Source organism: Ambystoma mexicanum, chromosome 4p, assembly GCF_040938575.1.
Source record: "Ambystoma mexicanum isolate Mex_15411 chromosome 4p, UKY_AmexF1_1, whole genome shotgun sequence".
In the NCBI taxonomy this organism is placed as follows: domain Eukaryota; kingdom Metazoa; phylum Chordata; class Amphibia; order Caudata; family Ambystomatidae; genus Ambystoma; species Ambystoma mexicanum.
In genome coordinates, this window is record NC_090927.1 from 882,659,844 (window position 1) to 882,683,650 (window position 23,807).

Consider the following 23,807-nt stretch of genomic DNA (forward strand, 5'->3'; position numbering starts at 1 on the left):
CCACCAATCCCCTCTCAACCATGGCCTAGAGGATCACGGCCCAGACACCCGCCACGAGAGGAGTTTGCCCATCTCCCAGACGACCAAATACCCTGGTACAAGAACATACGGATGTGCCCACTCGCATGCCCACCCGCATGCCCACCAGCCTGCCCTGCACATGCCGACACCTGCGGCATGGATGAACTCGACTAAACCATCTAGCACCAAATCAACACATCGTTAGAGATGCCATGACGACCTAGCTAACGGTCAGCACACTTGTGCAACATACACACCGGACACTCCCACATCAATCCACACGAAGAACATACTCAGTGCTATGACGTAGGCGACGGACACACCCACGGACGTGCATCTTTATTATTTTCAACATAGGCTTTTCAAATGCAGAAACGCAAGACGCATAAAGAACTCATCTAAAAAGGCTTGCTCACGCTTCTTCTAAAACCATGTACCATAATGAGGAATATAACGAAGACACGATACTGAGGATAGAGCAATATGATACCATAACCTGCAGCGCCCTGCATTAAATGGTTCCTCCTATGCAGCAGGCCCAAGTAGGCCGCAAGCAAAAGCTTTCATGAACATTGAATGAGCAAGGGTTCGGTTGCTGACCCTGCAGAATGAGCCCAGCGAAAGCAGACAGTCAAGGGCACAACGTTGCAAACTCTCATTCCGCAAGCCACGCCAAGGTCGCACCTGCAAGATAAGCCAGGCACACAGTGAGAAATGTAATATTAATTGTGCAGAATTCTGCCTCAACCACGGTCCCCACCTCACGTGACCAAGCCGAACTTGATAGGGTGCCAAGACCAGGAGGAAGAAGGCGTCTGGATCCCCCGTCTCAAGACACAGGCAGATACAATTAAGCCACGCAACAGACATCTGCGACGGTGGGAGTAGTCGGCCTTCCTGCTTATGAATAAGTCCTCACATTGTCTGCACACACCCATAGTGAAACATTGTTGCAAATGACAGGTGCACCGCGAGCTGGGAACAGCGATGGTCCCAGACTGGGGGGCTCGCGGGTGAACCAATCAGAACATGGAACCCTTATCACTGACGCCATTAACATTGACCAATCCTCAGGGGTCTTCATGTAACAATTTTTATGTATCAAACTGAAGGGACAACCCAAGTATACCACCTGACTGACCCTTAACCAATAACCAAGTCTTCTATATGTATGCTATACTAACCCTACCACTCGGGGAACCAATCCAGAGTGGCGATAGGTTTTTTGCTAATTTTGCTAAGGTGACGCAAGTAGCGCGTCACGCTAAGGTAAAAAGGGCCTGCGAGCCCCACGCTGCTGAGAGAGTGTCAGGACGGACGCGTACGATCCTTAGCCATCCCTGCCGTTTTGTTTAATAAACAGCAGAATCACCTTGCTTCTTGCGTGTGTCTCATACTCTATCTCTTTGGGATATACGGGAGGAGTCGGGGCCTCCCTGCACGGAGGTCCGCGGACGGCCCAGCCGGTCCCGGGAGAATTTCCCCCCGACAGTATGTATATATGTATGTATATATGGAGATATGCCTTCCTGTCACCAGATTCTACATAATGTAATGCTTTGCTTTATTCTCATATGTGCCTTATCATGCAACTAAGTTTTTATGTAATCTTATCTTCCTGTTCTCTGCTGCGCCCTGTTACCTCTGGGTTTTGTGTGCCATACCAAAAACAAATAAACATATTTACCATTGTTGATTTTTGGAGGACAAAGTGAGTTATCGTGATAGTGTATGTGACCTTGAATATTAATTATATAAAGACTGTGTTTTAACCGATACAGTGTGCGGACATTCCTTTGTGGGTGCTTGGGGACTACACTGTACTTAAGAACCAGCCCGCATCACCTCCTGAGAAGCTAGGCCTTGATTGCTCGACCACGCACCAATAATAGAGAATCTTGGCTGCGGTCCTCTGTCCCTCTCCTCTACCATATAAAGAGCGGAAATATAGACACCCCCACCAGTGTCTTTACAGAGGCCCTGCACATTCTTGGGACTGTAGCATGCAGTGCAGGAAACCACATATTGGGAGACATCAGAATTAAAATGAAGCAACCAGAAATAGAATGCTATGATGTCCAGTGTCTTCCTTCAGTGAATGGCAAGTAGAGAATCATGACATAATTTTAGGATTTTCATCTGCAGCGATGGAGCTGGTTTATACAGCCTTTTCACTTATGTAGATTAACTCTGTTCATGATCTTACCAATGTCTCTGGCGTCTCTGGCTGTTGGACCATCTGTAGGAAGGACATTGCTGTAAAAACACAAACTTAGTTCACGGAAAGGGAAGCTCTGGAGTAACCAGAGATCTATGTTTTTCATTCTTCCCGGTGAGGAAATCGGCGATAACATTATTAGTTCCAGGAATATATGTGAGCGTAAGGGAGTACTGGGTCCTACACTGAAACTGCTTTAAGACTTGAGAAGATTTTGATGGTCTGTTTGTATTTCCACTGAATTCCTGGTAATCGAGGATCAGGGAGCTGGCTGCGACGAGTTTGGAGACACCCAAACTCAAAATGCACGTGAAGCAAAAGACCAGGTGATATACCAAGTCACGTAGCCGCTCTCTTATATAACCCAGATATGCAAATATGAACTCGGCCGTAGCGCGCCACTGGATTGAAAATGGACATAATCTGACACAAATAAGATTTGTGATTTTGGAGGTACTAACAAAGAACAATTTACATGAAGATTTGGGTCAGCGGCTTAACCGCAGGGAGACCTTCTGGATGGACAAACTCAGTAGTTTAACACCTAATGGACTCAACAAGGAAATCAAGTATCATTGTTTCTTATGATCATGTGTTATTTCTATTGCTATGTCCCTAGATAACTAAGTATATGATGACATCACTAACTTTAACATGGTATTTTCTGTGCGGACCTACCAACCACCCTGCTGTATCTACTGGACTCTTAGTCTGGGACCCAAGGTGCCATCCTTTGATGACACCAACCACAGCAGCGATATATATGAGTGTGCAAAATACGTCCAGACTTCTTCTGAACTTTTAACAACATTGCTGCACATCCTGGACCATGTGTCTAGGACCCAAGGTGCCGCCCATGGACGACACCAACGGCAACAGTGTTGTAGACAAACACCTTAGATGTTTTCATTTATCACTGTTTTATTTTACCGCATTCATTTTTGTATTTTATGTATGTTATGTTATTTGTTACTGTTACATCTATCCTCTCTTTTGTTAAAAGTATTTCTTCTATTTCCATCTTACTCTTCTGATTTTCTATTTTTCTTTTTTTATCACTCCACTATTCCACATGTGTACACATGAGGTCTGATAAATGGTTTGTTCGATCTATATCAAGCTTTCTGGCTTGATTTCAGCAATAGAGTCTGAACGCGCGCCCATTCGGGCCGTGATGCGATCACGTGTCGTTTATAGGAAGCGTTGCCTTAGTAACGCTTTGATGCAACAGCCGCAGTTCTGTTCATGCCAGCAAGGGGAGAACTTCTCCGCTCCTGTGACTAGCACGGTAAGACTTTCCACACCCCTCTAATTACTTTTAACCACGGATATTACCGTTTACAATAACGGGTCTCTTTTGCTTGCAGTAATCACATTGCAGGCTGTCTTTCTGCACTGATTTCCGTCAGGCAGGTACTTTTGATCAACACATGGACTCCATTTTGCCACACTCTGTATTCAACTTATAAGTCACAGGTCACAAGTAACCTGTCATTTTTCTATTTTATTCAACAAATGGACATCTATATTTCACAGCAACTCACTAGTTTTCTTTTGTTTGTTTTTTCCTTCTCTACTCATCCACTTTCACAACTAAATGGTATGTTCTTAACCTTACTATGTTGTTATATGACACCAATTGTATACATATTTGAACTGTTTTTTTTTTGTTTTTTTTGATTTGTGACATTGAATGGATTATCTTCAGACTGGCCCTGATGAAGGAAATCTATTTCCGAAATGCATTGGCAACTTTGGTCTGATTGATATAATGGATTGCACAAGGGAATATGCCTCCATTTCAGATAGGCCTTCTTCATGGCCAACATCTCTTTTGCCAAGGACAAAATAGTTCACCTCACTCTTTGTTAGGGTCCATGACAAGTAGGCTATGGGGTGTTTGCAATGGTCTGTATCTATCTGTTTGATAGCAGCACCAATAGCTAGTCTATCGGGTGGGTCAGACTCCACAATGAACAGTTTTGTAGTACCAGGCTTTGCCAAGAGAGGGGCTGATGTAAAGATTCCCTTTAATTGAGTGAAGGCAGCTTCTGCTTCCTGATTCCACCTAAACGGCATGTTCCTTTTGAGCAGTAGTGTGATAGGCAATACCATCTGTGAGAATCTGGGAATTCATTTCCAATAGAAATTTGCGAGTCCAAGGAAACATATTTCTTTATGTTTTCGGGCGCAAGCCATTCAAAAATTGCTTTCACCTTCCTTGAGTCCATGGCAATATCTGAGACAGGAAAGTATATACCCTAGATAGGCAACAGAGGATTGCTCAAACAATATTGCTCAGGCTTTGTTAGAGGCCTGTGTTCACGTAAACGCTTCAGGGCTTGTTTCATGTGAAGGCGGTGTTCAGGCATATCAAAATATTACCCAACTGGACAATCATGCAGTATAGCTGGGGATCAAGGATGAGAAAGTGAGGGGGCATTGGCCAACCCAAAGGGCACAACCCAGTATTCATAATGCACAAAGGGCATGCAGATAGAGGTTTTCCTTTCATTCCCAGGTCTAATGCGGATTAAATGGTATCTCCCCCCACTCTCCCAGTCCAGGTTAGTGAATACAGTGGCACCTCACTCTGCCCCTAGTACAGTGGTCTTCAGAACATTTCATTCTGGGCTCCACCTGAGAAACCTTTGAGCAGGCAGGCAGCCCCCCAACTTCCAAATGGGTAGCAATTCCCAATCTCCATGAATATTAATGTGCAGTTGCACATTTCTAGGGCTCTCGCCACTCCACTATGTCCGAGGGTTCCCTCACCACTCTCCCAGCACAGTTCCTCAGCTCCCCAACCCCTCTCCCAGCTCATTTCAGGGCTCACTCACCCCTTTCCAAGCACAGTTCCTGGGCTCCTCACATGGGCATAGGACATGGGGGGATCGAGGGGACAAAATCCCCCCACAATTTTAGGTGGGGGGATATAATGCCAATTATCCCCCCCACAATCAGTAGCAAGGTGAGGAGCAGGGGTTTCATTTTATAAAGGCTGCCTGTGTTAACTTATAATCAGGGCGGGAGCTGGACACTTTATGAGCAGGTGTTCTCTCGGCTCTGCTCATGCAGTGGCCCTCATTAGGACCCTGGCGCTAAGTGTTTAACGGTGCCGTAAAAGGCTGCGGCGCCGTTAAACACTTAGCGCCTTACTACGAGGTCCCTTTGCAGGACCCGACCTGAACGTCTGGTCTAGACCAGCCGTTAAAGTAGGGACCCGCAAAGGGACCTTGGTGCTAAGTACAGTACCGCAATTTGCGGTACCTTACTTAGTGCCTTCCCCAGTCCCATTGAGCCCTATGGGGCAAAAATGGGAATGGAGAAGGGCCAATGTTCAATGGGGAATTACCACCCTGCCAACCTTGGAATGGGGTGGTAATTCCCCATTGAACATTGGCGGACTCGTTAAGATACCGGCACCAACCATGGTGCTAATAGCGCTAAGGTTTAGCGCCAGTATCGTATTGAGGGCCAGTGTCTCTTGCTCAGAAACAGTCACACTGGCTGGCTGTATGTGGCTGACTGCCTGGTGCACAGGTCCGGACCACGCACATAATTGTTTTCTATCTGCTCGCACTCCTGGGGTTTTTCTGCTTGTGAGCATGACAGTTCCCACCTCTTTGATTGGATGAAATTCTAGGCATTTTGCTTAATGGGCAGGCTGGGACTGGCACCTATACCTAATGCAGTCCGGCATTGATGGCAAAATCATTTTTTTATGGCGCACAGACAACTGAGCTCGTAGTTTTGAAAGTATGAACGATTACCGTTGAAATTACATTTAAACAACTTTATCCAGCTTCAGTCTACCTCTTGATTGACAATGTGTGAAATCCCTAACTCTTATATAATGTTGATGTCTTTTTGATGCTGCATGCTTTAAGAGAGACTTTATACATACTGATCATAATAATAATTTGCATTTATATAGCGCTACGAACCCTCAGGCTTCTGAAAGCTGCTTATTATTAGCCACAGTGTGTGGTGCTCATGTATCGACCTCGGAAGGATAAAGGCTGAGTTTGGCCCTGTCAGGATTCGAACCTGTGTCGGCAGGCATTGCATGGATGTCAAAGCGAGCGCTCTACTCGCTGTGCTCTATGACCAGCATTTTGCTTAATGGGCAGGCTGGAGGCGATAACTATACCTAAAGCAGTCCAGGCCTTGATGGGCAAATAAATGATTGTTTATTGAGCGCAGACAACTGTTCTCGTAGTTTTGAAAGTATGAACCATTACAGTTGAAATTGCATTTAAACAGCTTTATCATAGTACCTGATCATTGTAAGGCAAGCTAAGCAACATTATTAACAATTAGTTTTGGGCTCATATTTGTTTTCAGTGTACACTCACTGCGTTTTGTTAGGTTTTAGCCTGAAGATTTCTCTGCTGGTAAGCGGCCGTCCATTACCATCACAATGCTTTCCTGGCAGCAGTGGCCAGAAGCGATGGGCTTGCAATTACAGGTGCATATTTCACACTAGTCATTAAAGTTGCATTGCCTGGTTCAAATCATTGTTTATCTGCTCTTGGACGGCGCACATGGGCTGAATGGTGCAGCACCCGCGCACGACTATCGCCACAAACGTAACGAGTGCTGCTCCTTCGCTGCGGCGATGTTACGGAGAATTCTCAGAAATGTATTACTTCCCTTCTACCTTAGAGACCCTCAGTCTTTTGCTGGACTTTGGGACTTTTTAATTTTAACCTTGGAGTAAGTGAACTCTTTTTCTCACTCACCCATGCGTTGTTATTTGATTTGGATTCTGTATTCTCTTTGTTTTTGGAGTCTGACAAACTCCATAGGCATCACTTTTTGTATTGTGACACACAGCACCCTCAGTGCAGTGTCACAGAGAAGTCCTTTGGATTTCTCTAAAGGTTTAAATACCTTCTCTTGGATAAAATACTATTTCCAAGAGCAGTAAAGTGAAATTGACTTTACTTACCTTTTGTTACTTTGTAGACCCAGCACACGCCATCTTATGTGGAGTGCTGGAGGGGTTACTTAGTATCCCCTTTGTCTACTTTCTCATGTAACATTTTTATGTTACCCTTTCTACAATTAATGGCTGGTGGCAGTGATTTATTTTTCCTACCATTGTGCGTTTTTACTGCAGGCTGAATCCTCAGCTGCAGTAATGCACCCATGGGTCTCCACTTTGTCAAAATGGCCCTGGTATGCTTTTTTTGCCATTTCTTGTTGGAAAGGTCTTTCTTCAGATTTAGTCCTTTGCTAGTTTTGTCTTTGGCAGGATTCACTGGTGAAGCCCGCCTCTGGCTCCAGCGTGTCTGGCAGGGGCAGGAAGCAAGGGAGGTGCCCGAAACTCCCTGTTCTTAGTCTGCTTTGTAACTAGAATGCACCCAAAGGTGATTGGTTGGCTGGCTGTCGTTGGAGGACAGCTGCCTTGCTGTGTGAGTGACAGCTAGGCTGCGAATGAATGGGATACACCTGCATAAAAGGTGAAGTCTTTTGCAAGGAAGGCAGAGTCGACCACTGGACGAAGGAACCGAAGAAGAACTTGGAAGAGAAGCTTGCTGTAACCTCCTGGACCGTTGGTTTGCCTGGTCAAGCCCTGCTGCATTGCCAAAGCTTTGAATTCTGATCGACTAGAGAAGCCCTGCATGGGACGACTTCTCCCCTTGGGTTGGTGACCCAAGACGAACTTGCCTGGAAACCCTCACCCTGCTGACTGTACTTCTTCGCAGATGCTGGAACGGAGTTCCAGGGGACAGAACCTCCAGAAATGAGTTTATCATTTTTAAGTCAGACCTGAGCTCCAGGATGATCCTCCTGACTCCCTCGAAGCAGGACTTCCCAAGCCTGAGCCACCCCAACAGAGTGCTGGACCCCAGAAGCAAAGGAAGCCCACAAGGTGTCCAAGAACTGCAGTGGTGCTATTTGCGAGTAGCTGAAACCGCGAAGTGCCGCTGATCTGAATTGCGCTCATTGCTGTCTCCGACCTTCGAACCATAGTGCAGGAGACCCCAGACGTCCTCCCTCTTGTCCCCATGACTGAGGCCCAGGAACAACAGGATCTGCAGGAACTACGACAAGAAAAGAAGCCAGCTGGAACCTTTTCTTCAGAGTCAAGGTACTGTTAACTAGGGGAACTTGTTATATGTAGCTTGCTAGCTTTCAGTTGAGACTTGCATTTGCTTCCTTTTACAGAGTTGCTTGCAGCTTTGGCCTTCACAAGCCTCCCAGCTTGTAGCCCAACAATGATATCTTTTGCAACAAACTCTCTTTAACATTGTGCAAGACTTGTGTGCTAATCTTCAAGAAGTGCCTCAGCTCCCCTAGACTTTGCTCATTTGACATTGGCTGTCCTGGCTCCCTGAAGACCCTTCTTACCCTCTGACTTTGTGTTTAACTGCCCCTCCAAAAAGTCATACATGTTTTACTTGTATAGCTCGGAAAGGGTTAACCTACATTGCATTGGGGGATTGAAAAGTGCTTACCTGTGTGAGAAACTTGTTGACCATTTCTTCCCTCCGTAACCTTTTCCTTTTGCGAAAAATCTCAGTATTGCTTTGAATGTAAACGTGACATATCAATGTCCACAGTGTCCTAAACAATTGAAGTCACCTCAGTGTGTAGGAAGTGTCTGTGTACCATCTCAAAAGCGTATCTACATATTTATTAAAACTGAGAGTCTGTATTTTTAAGTATATTTAAGTGTTGCATACTTGCTCCCTTATAAAGAAGGCTTATTTTAAAACGGACTGTTAAATTAATAAATAATTGTTTTATCAAGAAACCTTGTGTATAAGTGTTATTTGAATACATGTCACTGTGAATCTCTATGTTGCACCCCTACAACTCATTGTGACCCCTCTTGAGATAAGCCTGACTGCTCAGTCACACTACCAACTTGTGTAGTACAGGCCTATACCAAAAGTTGGGTTACCTATTGCCAAGAGGACAAGGCTGGTGTAGTCTCCCACAGGGTTACTACATACAATCTTGCCTAAGAGGCGACCGATGTCCTGACCCGGGCATGATGCATATTATTAGCAGCACTTTGGCTTTTAGTGCTATGATAAAAATTAAACCATCAGCATCATCCATGCAGATTGTGTTTAATGTTCAGTCCTGATTATGAGCTAGAGAAATTGTAAAGGCAATGTAGGTGCAGTAATGTATAGTAGCGCATTTGGTTCTGCGGCTGCTGCCTGGTGGAGCTTTTTGATATATATGCTCGCTGCTGACGTTACAAAGTGTCATGGTGATGCTGCACTCGTAGCAACTTACTAGCAAGTGCAATGTTGGTAACATCTGGTGAGCAGAGCTTGCTCCTTTAGCCGATTAACAACAAACCACTATACTACCAATTTATCTACCCAAGATTAGCTGAGTGGGACCCGGGACGGGAACACAGTCTACAAGTCCACAAAGTGTCCCCTGTCCCCCAGGTTTTATGTGTCTCCTACACCCTTGGCTCCTCATCCCCATATGCAACTCAGTCTGTGTGTGCCCCACACGACTCCCAGCCCAGTCCCTGGGTTCGCCCAGTCCCTGGGTTCCCCCACCCCAAACCCAGGACAGTCCATGGTCTACCGCTCCCACACCTAACACAGACCCTGGACTTCTCCTATCCACACCCAGCACAGTTTCTGGGCCCCCCTACTCCTCTCCCAGCAGCCACAGGGTTCTCTCACCCCACTCCTAATACAGACCCTGTGCTACCCCGCCTATTCCCATCCCAGTCCCAAGGATTCGGCCTCCCCACTCCCAACACAGACTCTTGGCTCCCCACCATAATCCCAACTCGGTGCCAGAGCTCCCCACTCCTCTCCCCATACAGAACCTTGGACCCCCTACTCCACTGCATTCCATGGCCGACCTCCCCTTAGTTTCGACTGCTTCACTCTGACTCACCTTGGCCCATAGAGGCAACGAACTTGCTGCACCCGCCTGCTATGACTTAACACCAATGGAAAATGAATGCCTTATTCCACGCACAAGATATCAGAGTAGAAGGTTACAGCAATTATCAACATTGATATTCACGTATGGCTTGCTATGTAAACCATGCACAACAGTGCACGTTTCCCTGACCTGCCATTGCCAATGTTTCACTAGTGTCACTAAATATCTGTAGCACTGCAGTTGACATGTCAATTTGCATAGTTAGAACGCCTTGCCTTGCCCAATTACACATTCAAAGCTGGTTCCATAACGACTCTTCCTTCGAAAACAGATGTTGCAGATAAGTGTTTCCAAAGCCAAAGACACGTTTTGAAAATCTAACAAATTGTCTTGTTAGTCCAATAAAGAGATAGCTTGCAACATGTTTACTGAAGGTCTATTCCGAGTCACACTGTAGCTGCGTTTGTTTGCTAAACACCAGAAGGCAGCCTAATCTTTCATAATCTGCATCCTAATTCGCTCAGAGATCAAGTCAATCAAGAAGTTCTGTGAAGAGGAGGACACTTAAACAATTAAAAATAATGAATTCCGCCCTCCCTGTCTTGACACAATTTTACATTGCTAATCTGGGCAGAGCGACACACGGAAGCACTGCTTAGAGCTATGCACGGTGCTCGAGGAGGACAAGGTTCGAAAAATCCGTTAGACTTGTTTACTCACCGAATCACTCTTCACGATGACATGACAGGAAATGACACCACATGCCATAAAAACAAGTGGCAACCCCAAAGTGGATAATATATACTGAAATAGGCCTACATGAAATAAAATTGCTAAACATTCTCGAATAAACAAGTTAAAAGACCAATGTAGTTACCAGCACATGGGATGCTGCCAGGCCATGCCAAGCACTGCTGCCACGTGATATGCAATGCCACCATATGTCAGACACTGACTTCATGTGGCGGGTATTTCTCTGAAATGATAGATGCTGCCCATTTAATAAAACTCAATTCATAGTACTATTCCTACATGCAATGCACTCACTGCTCGCATACGTCATGGAGAACCCGTATATGTGCCTACACTGCCACAGCACCCAGAAATGCAGTCATCGTGGCTCTCATTATGGAAACGATGTCCCATTGCGATTACAATTTTGAACAATATAGCAGTGGGGGCAAAACAGTCCCATTGTAAATACATATTCTTGCAATGTATTTTTAACACAGGGGCATATTTTGTCCCATAATAACACCATAAATCAAGTTTCTGTCATCATATGGCATAAACTAAACCATATTGCAGATAGTTCCTTCCTATTTCAGGTACTGCCCGATATGCCATCATGGTCACAGTATGAAAATATCTTCGCAGATCTGGAAGCTCCGCATTTCGAAAACACTGCCTTGCATGACAATAATTGTCCACTAGTAACAAAATACGCGACATATCCTAGGTACTACTGCAGTACTGCAGCTGCATACTCCATACACCAGACACAGTCCCCCAGGCCAGTTACTGCCATTTATAAGATTTAGTCTTTCCATAACATAGTGCTGCCCCTATTTGTAAGGTGTTGCTATCATGACGCCTGTATAGCACCCAGATGACCCCAGCACTGCCATCATATACCATGCAAGGTCTATGTTCAGCTATTTCCCTGAAAACCACTAACCATACACGTCTCATGTCCTTCAGGACTTGACAAGGGGATCAGAGCCTATATTAAGCATTGAAGTTGCCCTCATTGTGGGAGGCACTAGGCTCATGTGCACATATGGTCACCCCTAGCAGCGGCTGACCCTATTCCCATTACTTGTGGTGTCCCACAAGGTTCCTGTGTCTCACCTACTTTGTATAATATATTTACAAAGCCCTTATTCGACAAACTGGACAATCTGGATGTCACCTACACGAACTACGCAGATGACACCCAGATACTCCTCACCCTATCCGGTAATTACAACGCGGACGCCAAATGGATCAATGAAGTCTTCTCCATCATTCAGGCATGGATGGCCATACATGGCCTCTGCCTGAATGATGATAAGACCAAACTGCTTCTTGTCGGCTCACCTAATACCATCCGGAAACTCTGCCCCAGCTACACCAGCTTTACCATTGACGGCAACATCTTACCCATTGCCAAGAGTGTAAAAACCCTCGGTTTCTACTTAGACACAAATACCAACCTAGCCAAACAAATTAATATGACTGCCTCAGCCACTGCCTACACTGGTAAATTAATCAGGGCCTGCAGGCCATTGATCTCCCCCAGCAACTGCCTCACTTTAGCCAGAGCACTCATTTAATCTAAATTGGACTATTGTAACAGCCTCTATGTAGGCGCCAACAAAACAGTAATCAACAAACTGCAAGTCTTACAAAACAACGCACTCCGTGCCGCCCTAAATATTCCCAGAAGAGAACATATCTCTGCTACAAGAATCGCCTGCAATTGGCTCTCCATCCAACAAAAACTCGACCTAAAAACCTTATGCCTTACATACAAAGCTCTTAACCATCTAGCCCCACCCTATCTCACTAACAAATTTACATTAAGACAGAACACTAGAACCACTAGATCCTCTAACACACTACAACTGACGGTGCCCATATACTCCCTCAAAAGAGCTGTTGGATCCAGCTTCCCAACTCGGGCCCCTCAACTTTGGAACACTGTTCCACTGGATATCAAATCCACACCTACCTTCCAACCCTTCAGAACTAAGGTCATCACTTAGTTACTCAACAAATAACCAACCATGTATGTATGCTTTCCTAATGTACAAATGTTTCTTATTATACATTAATTGTATTTCTGTTTACCCTGCCTCATTACTACTGTACTATTGTTCCCTACTGCTGCCTGTAACTTGATGTTCTAAGCGCACATATACCCCTGGGTCAAGAGCGCTATACAAATAAATAAACAAACAAACAAACAAACAAACAAAGAGTTATTTCTCCACGAGGGTCTTTGCCTTCCCAATGCTTGCAAGTGCTACTTGAAGAGGTGGAGAAAGGACGGCAGCAAAGAGGAGGAGCTTATTGTTTAACAGTTATATCCAATTTTTCCCACATCATAAAAATTGCATAAGTCACTGGGAAATCATGGGAGGAGGGGAGATCTTGTGGTACTCAGCATGCCACAATTAAAAGCCTCCTTTTCCTCCCACTAACATGTCAATTTTTTTTGACATGCCAGATAGACTAAGGCTCGGCCCTTGCTCCTTTCCCTAGTACATCAGCAGTCAGTGAATAAAATGATGAAGGAGGATGCGCCAGTCACATGGGTATCATAGGGTGTCAAGAAGCCGTTTGACCCTTTAGTGACCTCCCAACGACGGCAAAGTTAAGTAACCATGCAGGCCACTGGCAGCGAGGAGAAGAGAATGCAAACATTCTAGAGGGAGGAACGATACTCTGTGGACCTCATGATTAAATCATGCTGTCCCTTAATTTCTGATAATTCTGGAACAAGCATGTTCTCTTGTGCTTGCACACAGCAGATTTGTATGTCTCCCCACCAGATAGGACATGCAACCTTTTCCAACATTATTGAGTCTAACAGTAGCCAACGAGATACAGGTTAATTGTGACATGTCTTAGATTCTTTCAAAGAAAAGCAGTGAGTCCGTAGGAGTCAAGTTACTCCAGAGACTCTGTGTTGGATTATTACCATGAGAGGAGCTACTGCAACGTTTTCACCTGTTTGTCTTTTTTTGCACTGTGACTTTAAGCTTGGTTCCTCCTACAAATACAGACTCACGGCACATTGTGCGTGAGTCCATAGGAGCCCAGTTACGCCAGTTATTGCGAGTTACAGGTAGTAAATGGAAGAAGGAGGCAGGGGCGTTGCTAGGGGGGCCTGAGGGGGCTATAGCCACGGATCTTTTGGCTGTAGCCCCGGATAGAAGTTGAGGAGCTACAGCCAAAAGACTAGTTAGCCCCGAGTCCTGACAGCCTGGACATTAGCTTAGCCCCGGATCTTGTGCATAAGACCCACCACTCGCTCATATCAGAGGAAGCATGCGCCTTGTAGTGCAAGTGTTTTCCAGGATGTATGGATGAAAGCAGCAGAAGACACAACAGAGGTGAGGAGCATGAATGAAATGGCTGATGCGCACGTTTCAAACTCAGTGTGTGTAAATGTAAAGAAAACACTCCCAAGCTGCACCCGAATGAGGAAGCAGCATACGTGTGCAACGTACAGAGTGATTGTAAATTCAACAGGTTGAAAAAAGACACCCTCTCTAAACGTTGTATGGACCTAACTGACACAGAAATATTAGAGGCGAGCAATGTAACGGAGTCGACCGCGAGAGGAGGTGCTCAATTAGAAGCCATCTCTAAAATTTAAACAAAGGAAACAAACATGGGTGTGATGGGGCATGAAATCAACATAATGAAACTAGCCAAGGGCACAGAAAACAATATAAGTGTTTGCATTCTGGACTTAATAGAGGACCCACGCTGTACGGTCCCGGTGGAAATTGTAGGGGAATCTCGCAATGAGAGCATTTGATTGAACCCTTCTTATTCACCGTCTTCAGCAAATGAAACCTATCCCCTCACAAATACAGCCCGTCTAAGATTCAAATCTGACGACCCAGCTGAAGCTATTAATCAAGAGCTGGAAATTGTCTGCGAAGATGACGGGAGAGAAGGTGGACCGAGCCCGGAAAAGGGGCGCGGCAGATGAATGAGCTGAACGGATCCCCTCCAATAAGGCAAATGTCAACGCCAAATTTAACATACTCACGAAATCAGCAACGGTTTCATTTCAATGAACAGGCAGTGCGAGATGTAATAAAGGCACCACCCAATTAAATAAAAGAGCCAGACCACAACACAAGTTTCATATTGAAAATGGCTAGACAGGTAAAAGCAGCCTCACGAGTCAATGATATAACAAAGAGCGATAAGCCAGTTATTAGCAAATCTGATGCCCAGGAGCCGTCTAAGGTGAACACTTTACAAATTAACATGAAACCGCAATATCAAGATAGAGATTTCCGAGCTCAGAGTAAACAAAAAAATCTCAAACAAAAGGAAATGGAAATAGTATCTGTCATCAGTGAGACAGACTTGGTACCAGGAAGCCAACAAACACATAGTGATAAGCCAGATAAGCAGACAACATCAGACTGCAGTACGAGATAAGTCACCCCCAGGTGCAAGAACATTACAAGAAAGTTAAATAAATCAATCAAGACACCCACCGACAGAATAAGCAGGGGATCAGTCTGAGTCAGACTATATATGAAAGACAAAAACTACTTGAAATGGATGGTGGTGAAAAAACATTGGGAGAGAGTAATTTAAAATCAACGAGTATACACAGACAGATGGTCCCAGAAAAACAACGTGTCCATCGCAGCGGGGATCCAAATCCACAATAACTGAATGGCCACCATGACCATTGAAATGGCACCATTTACCAAATATACAAGGTGATTAGTGATAATATGAAGGATAATGCCACAATACAAGCAATGTTACTAACAAAAATGGCGTATCTGGAAACATTTACAGCAAAAGTAGAAGAATGACTGAACACATAATCGGAAGTGTCACAAAAATGGCAGTGGGGACTAAGTGATATAGCCAGTGCGGGGAGAGGGGAAAATGGCATCTTGATGGAAGCTTTACTAGAATCCATAAAATGGATGAAATCAATCACCATAAATCAGAGAAAATAAGAAACACTGAGGCATGACCTAAATGATAAGGGGGAAACTGAAAATTGAAGGTGTTTTGGACAGCATAATCAATAACATAATAAAAGCAATAAAGTAACATTAGTGACTATAAATCATCAGGTGTGCACTTCGAGACAATGCCCTGAACCGGAAAGTACTGCCCCACCCTCTACCCATGACATCTCGGGTCGTACTGTGGCACAAAATGTAAATGCCAAGGGCACCACAAGAGACACAGTAGTCAAAGAAACATATTCTGTGTTTCAGAGTATAAAAGAAGGTGAAGCACAGTGAAAGCCAACAGGGAAAAAAAACGAATAATCAACCACCAGGAAAACAGCAGAAATCAAATGGCGTGAGAGCATTCTTGAGGAACCTCTCTAGCCCCCCACAGGCTGTCATATTACATATTAAGAAAAGTTTGACCTCACAGCAGGTGGTGGATCTAACCAAAGAGGAGCAAAAAAGACAAACCATAGAAGCTACTGGACTTCATTTAAGAGATGGACTAGACAACTCAAATCAGTCAGACTTGTCAGGTGGGGCAATGCAACATAACCTAATAGATGACATCTCTTTCTATATCGATGAGTGTGAAGGACGAGTTGGGCAGGATATAGAAAATGAGAATGTAAACATAGGTCAAAATGAGACTCAACATGGTACTATCGTACCGGAAACACAGGTAAAGCCCTATAGTGAACAAGAGCTTAAGGACAGAAATAGTGAAAAGACAAAACCAATCTTTCAAATGCTTGAGGAAAAAAGAAGGAGAGGTGAAAAAACTGATGGGCAGCGGGTGTCGGACCCTAATCCCACATATAAGGAAAAAGTAAAAGAAAAGACATGGACAACCAGAGACGGCGAAAATGCTGCTAGAACAAATCGAAGCACTCCGGCAAGTAAAACCACTGAATGAAACCCGAAAGGTCCAGGAAAGTAAGTAGAATAAACCAGCAGCACCAATAAATCGCACTGACGGCAGCTCATGAAACAAAAAAAGTTTTTTGGGAAGCATCTAGAGGGAGGAGATGGACACGAACCTAAACAGGAGAAATGTCATGAAATTACTTCACAGTATTCCATTATTACGCACAATTGTCTCAGACGACATCCTTATTGTGGAATATAAGGATGAGTGCAGAGCGGACAGAGTGATTCTCCACTTGAAATCTACAATGGTGAAAGAATCCCTATTCCAGAACTCCAAGGAACTTTTAAGATATGGATTCAAAATGGTCGATTGCAATCGAATGGAGGACATGTTACATCATCAGACAACGCCCAAGCAAAAAGAAAAAATAATTCTCATATAGTAAACATCTTGACGTGCAAGAGAATGCAAGTACAGATGAAACTGGTAAACAAACATTTAATGTGACAGTAAATAATAATAGTGGGGACAAAAACCCGAAAAGCCCACCTATTACAGACAAGCACTGTCAATGAGATCATACAGATAGGACTTGGATAGCATCAGCTCTAAATAGTCCAAGAAAGGTCTAGCAACAAGGCCCAGAAATCCGAGAGGAAGGAATCTTATATCATGGAACTGTAGAGGATTCAGCCACCTCTTCAACTCAAGTTATACAACATTAAGAGTGGTGCAGATAATATGTCTTCAGGAGACCTGGCTATCAATTAAACCAATCTGTGATGGCTACAAAGTAGTGTGGAACCCAGCAGAAAAAAAAACTCTAGGAAGACCATATTCAGGTCTTGGTACCCTTATAAAGATCAATAGTAATCTTCAGCTCTTCGATGAAGGAACCCCAAATCCCTAATCTTAAAACATAAAGGCATGAGGTCAGACAAAGACCTTGTATTAATAGTGTTTAATATTACTGGAATCACGGGAAGTCCAAGGTGCTTGAAATGCAAAAAACTATTTCTGAAATCATTGACTCGAAACGTTGCCAATTTGCAGAGACCTGAACATGGCCTGACTAGCTGCAGACAAACTGGGTCATACTGAAGAAATACAGAACCCTATGTTAAAACTTTGGATGAATAAAATGCATATACAAGATATGTATATGGTGAACGGAAACACAGAAGGTGATCTGTGTGGTAATGCAACATGGTCAAATGGAACCTATGAATCGATAATAGAGTACATCTGCATATCCAGAAACCATCTTGATAAGATAAACAAATTTGTGGTAATGCCACAAACAAATAGTGACCATAGGATCCTGAAACTTTCTTGGAAGTTAAATGAAGAAATGGTTGGTATGACTCATAGACAAGACCTTGTACTAAACCAAGGTTGCAATAAACTCTGCTTTCGAGCTGTTGATGCACGGAATTTAATTAATGAATACGAAGATTCAATATTGCAATTGACAAATGATCCATCATATGAGCACTTGCTTGAAGTATACAAGACACAAAAGACAGGGTTAAATATCCATTGATGAAGCTGAAATATGGCTTTGACATGACAATAGTGAACAAACGCAAGAAACTGAGAAAAGACAAATATCTACTCAAAAAAACAAACAAAGCTCATTAAAAAAGATGAGTTTAGGTGTCTAGTAAAAGCAAGGAGAAGAAATACAGAAACTGGAAAGTTAGTCACAAATACATGCGCTTACAAGTACAAGGCAAATTGGTGCTAAAAGCAATGGCATATGCAAATACAAACAGCATGTGGGCAGTCCTAAATGGTACCACACTACACCAGAGGAGTCAGTTAAGTTGTAGTGTACCAGTGGAAAAGTGGACTGCTCACTTCAAAAAAATATTTTTCAGTAATATCAAAACCAGTTTGATAGAAACACCAGCTCAAGTAATAAATTGGGAGATTGAAACCTGCGTAAATAAAATAGAGGAAAAAATACTGAAACTAAAAAAATCTGCAGCAGCAGGCCAAGACGGGCTGTCAAATAAGAATCTACAAAAAGATCCTGCAAACTGGGAAAAGTTTATAAGTGCAGTTTGGAAGATTAAAATAACACAAAAGATTACCAAAGTCATGGTTACAAAGCCTTATAATACCAATTTTTAAGAAAGGAGCAAGAGACAATCCTGCAAACTTCTGGCCCATTGCACTAATACACATGGTTGGAAAACTGTTTGTTGCATTCCCACAAGAACGTCTAACGCAGTGGGCCGATAAAGAAAAAATCAAAGATCCTCGTCAAGCAGGTTTTACCAAGTGGCAGAATTAAACTTGTTCCTGTTATCACTGCTAAAAAACAAGGCAATAAGATCTAAAAGGAATTTATAAATGGCATTTATAGATATGAAAAACACGTTTGACGGAGTGAATAGACAGAAGTTGTGGGATAAATTAAGAGCATTACATTGCCCTGAGGAACTATTGGGCCCAATTCAAGTGTTACACAGAGGAACCGAATCCTGTGTAAGATATAATAACGAAAGAGACTGCACAACATACTTCAAAACCATTAAGGGAGTTAAGCAGGGTTGCCCTCTCGCGGCAACCCTATTTAAACTCTACATAGCGCATCTCCGAAAGGACATTCACGCAGTCTTGCATTATCCTCTGAAAATCAACATACCAAGATACACGTGATCACATATGCAGATGATATGGTCATTTTGGACTAGACCTAAATTGATCTTCAGCGTTTCTTAAATAAAATAGAACATTACATGAGCCTAAACGATCTTAGCATAAATAGTGCCAAAACAAAAATCATGGCATTTGGGGCAATTCAGGGTGCTCGCTGCAAAGCCTTCAAGTGGAAAATCAGAAAGGAATGCCTGGGGAAAGTGAAAGAAATAAGATACCTGGAGATACATTTTAATTTATCGATTGCAGATAAGGGAAGAAAAGATGAACTTTACCGAAAGGTTTCACAGCTGTTGGCCCGAGCGGTGGTATTGCACACCCAATATGGAACATTTTCCCTGATACCTCTTCGAACCTTCTATAAAAGTAAGGTTATTCCAGTAGTAACCTATGGAGGAGAAACAACATTATATTTATCACGGAAAGTCTGGAAAGCCCTTGAAGGGCAAATTTTGGATGAACGTCCTGAAACTACCAAAATGCATCCAGAGTTGGGCCTGCAATCCCTAGAGTCAGTAGTGCTGTGGAAAATCCTAAACCTTTTGAGGAAAATATCTGAAGACCACCCGGCTGAAGGCTACGAAATACTAAAAAGAGGAAATATCGGAAAAGGTTCTATAACACTGAATGAGTGGAAATACAAGTGTGTGGATCATCTGAGGTTTTTGATCATGTCAATGGACCAGCTTTCAAATAATCTGGAAAAAGTGAAAACAAAATTGCAGGAAGAAGACTGGATACGATCTATAGACAGTGTGGCACAATATGTATCGATGAGAGCCTTTAATGGTTTAGAAAGGAAGAGAAATACAGTTACTCACTATTTGCAGAAATTTCCAAGCATTTATCATCGTGATGTTTTAATACGGATAAGATTAAATCTTCACATGACCAATGAATATCTACATAGGACTGGAAGACGAGGAGTGGATAAAGGAAGATGCAGGCTATGTAACGTTGAACATGGTCTGGAGACAGTCAAACAGCTGCTACTCAACTGTCCAAATGGAGCCAGTATGAGAACCAATTTCCTGGCAATTATCTTGAGAAATATCAAACACCTTCAAGTGACGACAGGTGGCCATATTTTCTGGAAGGTGTAACATCATTATGACTTGTGCTGGAATACATCTGTTGGAAAACTTACTGAAAGAGTGTGAAAAGTAACACAAACTGGTCACTGTGAAGTATGACATCAACTTGTGACAGTAAAATCAAGAGATCACTGAGGATCTTAAGGATGTGTTATTGAAAGAATAAGGCCTGGATTTAGGATGTTGCAATTGGTCCTGTTCTCTTATAATTCTATTATTCTCTCAGATTGGCGTTTGGTGACTGTTTACTGATATATGTTTAAGTCTTATGTTCTACGCCCTGTGATCTGTGATTGTGTGATGTTGTATATGTTTTACATTGTTTTTCCTCTTAACTTGAAAATGAAATTGAAGCGGAGATATGTATAAAAGTGTGTGAATAAACTAATATGCACAATAAAAAAATAAAAAATGTTAAGGATTTCAATCGGGCAATACGCCCCGGTCTCAGCCTAGCATGCAATGCGCAGATTAAATACTTATTTATGGTGTCTATAGGTTCAATATTCTGAGTGATATACCACTCATATCACACCCTTCTTAAAATACCCCCCATGTCACACTGGACCAGGAATCAGGCTGGTTGGTAAAGGTAAACATTTATTAATTTATTTAAGATTCAAATCAAACACAACATTTTATAAATATGGGGCAGCAATCACTAATGTGGTGACAATACAAACTAGAAATAAATAAAGCTATTGAATTTACATTTGAGCAGCACAGAAGATAAAACACAGGGCTTGTGAAAAGATAGCGCTTAAGTTAAGATTTCCCCCTGCAAATTTCTTAATTCACAAATGAGCAGTTCTACACAGATGTAAATAAACAACAGGTATTCAGGTGTAAAGAACAGTGTATAGGGTTTGCATGCAATCTTCCCTCCCCAAACAAGAGAGAAAACGTTTTTGGAATGTTTACACTTTTAAAATGGCAGTTGAAAATGGTTTTGTGAAACAATGAAACGTGTGCACAAATCCTTAAATTGATATAAATTCCCATGAGAGAAACACTGAACAGGTCCTAACAAACATAAGCTACAATATGACAAACAATACACACTTAGAATCAGAACGGAAGTTTGGAAATACTTTGAATGGGAAAAGACACGTGTAAAACGTTTGCAAAAAATGCAAATTCCTGCCTAAATTTCACTATGCAATTTTTAATAAAAACTGGTCAAATACACTGTTTTGCAATGTGGATGTAGCTACAGGTCTTAGGTTTAAGTGAGAGTTGAAATTAAGTCTTTAGCTATACATTTGAAGAAGTTATGCACATTTGAATGAGAGGTGTTTTTGAAAATAAAGGCGCGAAAATGAAAACAGAAATCAGTTTATATAATGACAATTATTCTCAAAACTATGGTATTCAGGCTGGTTACCAGTTTGAAACACAGTAAGCTCCAGATTGGTCCCTGGAAACCAACCCCAGCACCTCTGTGTCCACCTTGGAGGACTCAGTGGATTACCACGTGGGATGATTTTAAGGGTTTGGGATTTTCACAAGACAAAAGGATTTTAAAGATATTATCACTATTACAAGAAATCAAAGCAAGGTTTCAGACTGGTGTGGCACTATTACAAGTTCTTAAGTTAAAGAGAGGATGGGTTGCGATTGGGGTAGGACAAGGCAAATATACTATGGCTTACTATGATTCCTGTTTATATTTACAGTCCACTGTAATTTAAGATTAGATTGTCAGGTTCTGGTCATCACGGATCGGGTCTACAGGCAGCAGGGCACTTCTGGCGGCATGGTCAGCTGGGCGGTTCTGGTCAATTGGACTGGCACCTCAGGCTGGATTGGATTGGCCCTTCTGGTCACTGGACACTGTAGATTAGCGGGATGGCGAGTCTCAGCAGGCAAGCATGAATGGTAGCAAGCCAGACTGGATCAGAATGATTTCCCTTAAGTTTGGGATGGTTCAGGATTTGGGCCTAGCTGAAAAGAGTTCAGCAAATGCTGAGGCCTGGGTTTTGCAAAGAAGTCTGGATCAGGACATGATGAAGAAGTCTGGAACAAGATGAAGAAGTCAGGACCAAAGCGTCACGCGGAAATCAGGATGTAGTCAGGAATCAGTGTGTGTCTTTGTCTTGTGAGGCTCCCTTTTTTATCATGCCAAGTGACATCACTAAGTTTAGGGTAGGGGCAGAATTACAATCCACACCCACACGGCTGTGATTGGTCAAAAGCACTTGCCTTTTTCTGGTTGGGAGACAGAAAGGGCTGTCTTATTTATGATGTGCCTTGGGAAACACCTACAGTGATTTTGACCACAATTTAACTTTCCCACAAATACACATTTCTATACTTATGCCCTCTAATAAAATCATACACATGCATTACATATTTTATGGGTTACATTTAGATCCAACTCCCACGTCAGTGAGAGCTGGCTTTATCTTTTTGTGGAATTTTGTTAATTTTAATCAGAAAGATTTGGCCTAACAATTCCTAATTCAATAAATATCTGTGCAATCACCCCTAGAACACGGGTATACAATATTTGCTTTGCAGCATTAATAGTCTTGGCAAAATTAGTTTTTCAGTAGAACTTTTGTTCCTTATGTAGTACAGGGTTCAATCACATCTGCAAAGAAAGAGCATAACATTAGATTTACAACCACCAATGTGTAGATGCATCCTCCTTCATGTGGCAAAATTAAATGTTTTTAAATCTTAATTACAAATAGGCATTTAACCACCAAAAATCCTTCGCAGTTTTTTTTACTTTTCTTTCAATTGGCAACATCTGTCAAATTCCTTTGATCAGGGGGGTCCTCCTCCTTAAGAGGGAAGTCTCCTGCCCCTCCCCAGCGGGGATGAGTGTTCCAGTCTGCCTTTGTCCTTTTTTGAGCCACAGAGAAAAGTCTGATGAGGTCCTTTGTTCTGAGTATGCAAAACCTCCCTGCAGCAATTAAGCCTTTCCTGCCAGTAGCGAGGTGTCACCCTTTCCTAGGCTGAGGCTGTCACCTCAGAATTAAATATTTAATTAACTCAAGACTGGGTTTTGACTTTAAGTTACCTACATCTTTCCTTAAAACATATAAATTGAACACATTTATCAATGTATTTTTACATACGCAATCCTTTGACGTTTCTTCAAGAATTAAACCTTTAAACAGGCAAGTTTGCACTTTTTTCCTGAAAAACACATTTAGATTGAGTCTTTTACATCAGATTTTCCTCTGCAGCACACACATTTTATTTAGCATTATTTCTGTCCTTGAGTGCTGGGATTTGTTTGCAGTCTGTATGTATGTATCCAGCCTTCGCTTGGCGTTCTCTCTGAGCAGCTCAAATTGTTACATGTTGCCATTTTAGTCATATTTTTCCTGTGGAAC